Consider the following 2,048-nt stretch of genomic DNA (forward strand, 5'->3'; position numbering starts at 1 on the left):
ATCAAATGAGAAAAGCTTCCAACACCACTGAAATACAGACAGAAGATAAAGGCTCACGTTCACAATACTTATTACTGACATATATCTACTATGGATTTAATATTTATTGAGATGAAAGATCATACATACAAATGTAAAATGATCTGTGTACTTTCAAAGTTCTTAGATTTTTACCAGTTGTTACAGTATATATAGATCTGTACCTTGCTTGCTTTAATATAGTAAGTCAGAGACTGTTTTATGGGCTGTACATATAAAAATATGTAGACTATAAAATCAACTTTAAAAGCACACTCTGGAGTTATTATTTGAAATAGATTGCATTTTTGCAGAGAGATTGACGATTTCCATCATTTACATATACTGGGAGACAGACAACTTATTTTTCTTATGATTTGTGTGAGAAACCTCAACCTTATGGATCTTAAAATTTTAAAGTACCTTATATTAGCATTTTACCTCTTCACTGAACAAATAATGGCAACCTAACAGAAAGAGGAACCTGCACAACAGTGCAATGTATTTTAGCATACCATCTCTTTAAACTTACCAGTATTCTCCCTGGAAAGTATTCACCTGAGAGTATACATGGAATTACATTCATACTAGGAAAGCTAAAAGTCACTGTCAATGGAACATGATTCTCTGAACATCAATAACCAGACATAAGATTGAAATCGTACACATAGACACTGACTTTGGGATATAGTGGTTCTTCTTAGAAGATGCACCTTGTCATGTTTCAAACTATTAGATATGCTAAGATTGGACTACATTTCTCTGCCTAACTGGTTTCCATTATATCAAAAAGCATTCTTTTTTTTCAGGTGTAGTTTTAATTAAAGTTACAGTTCTCTTTAAAAACTGATAGGAAATGTTGTTTAGAACCAAATACAGCTATCATGGTATTTTCTAGATGAAATGAACCATTTAAATCAGTTTCTCCCACTGGTCATTATTCAGTTTCACTTTTACAGCAGACCTTACAAAATGAATTTAAAAAGCAATGAAAAGTAAAACTGAAACAGTGTCTTTTAAAAAAATTTGATATATCTGACATGTTGCATTTTGTAAATTGAAGGTATATAACATGTTACCTTGATATATTTATATATTGTAATATAATTGCCATTGAAGCAGTATTTATCAGGTTACTTGACCATAGTATAATATTACTGTCTATATTTATTACACTGTGCATTATATTGCTATAGTTTATTTACTACTTGTTACCAAAGAAAGGAATGCTTCATGAATTTGCATGCCATCCTTGTTCAGGGACTGTACTAATCTGTATTCTAATTTTAGTGTATGTGCTGTGTAAGTGAGCATTTGATATACTGTCTTGAGTTACTGCAAATAAGGTAAACTTTAATTATTACAAATATCTGCTCTATGAGAATAAAATTTCAGTAGAATGCAGAGAGGATATTTTATTGAAAGAAAATGAGTAATGCTGTGGTTTTTGTAATATATTATTTTTTGAAAATATTTACTCTGTCTACTACTTACATGGGTTAAGTAATATTTGCCACTCTTTGATGCTGGACTTGGCCAAATAATTTGCTTTGACTAAGTGGACGTTGTCTGATGTGACAAAAACTGGAGTTGCTCCCTTACATATCTTTCACAACCATGAGAAAATCATGCCCAAGATGACTACTGGGCCCAGGAGAAAGATATAAACTTTGGGGGCAGAAATAATCATTCTTATCTTTTCCTAGCCTAGATCTATTCTGAATAAATGACAGTGGTTTTAACACAATGACTTTTAAGAATTTTGCCATCTTTATGTGGCAATAGCAAACTGATTGCATTGAATTCCAGACACACTGAAATATTCACCTTTTTAATAATGTCTTTCTTGACACATTAGATTTCCTTAGCCTAGCCTTCTCATACCCTTTTTAAAGCCTATCTTTCATGGTCCTCTTCAAATGCCACATTTCTCTGAAAGCAGCCTTTATCAACTTATATCTGTTTCCCAGAAAGCAGCTTTTGTATTATTTTGCAGCACTAATAGATAATACCTTGTGTTATAACTATCA

The 2,048-nt window shown here is 31.8% G+C and overlaps 1 pseudogene; it reads right to left on the bottom strand.

Moving 5' to 3' along the window:
- Positions 1-1,233: 1,233 nt before the first annotated feature.
- Positions 1,234-1,332, bottom strand: LOC130854686 (U6 spliceosomal RNA; annotated as a pseudogene).
- Between the last annotated feature and the right edge of the window lie 716 nt (positions 1,333-2,048).

Source organism: Hippopotamus amphibius, chromosome 5 (assembly GCF_030028045.1).
Source record: "Hippopotamus amphibius kiboko isolate mHipAmp2 chromosome 5, mHipAmp2.hap2, whole genome shotgun sequence".
Taxonomy (NCBI): Eukaryota; Metazoa; Chordata; class Mammalia; order Artiodactyla; family Hippopotamidae; genus Hippopotamus; species Hippopotamus amphibius.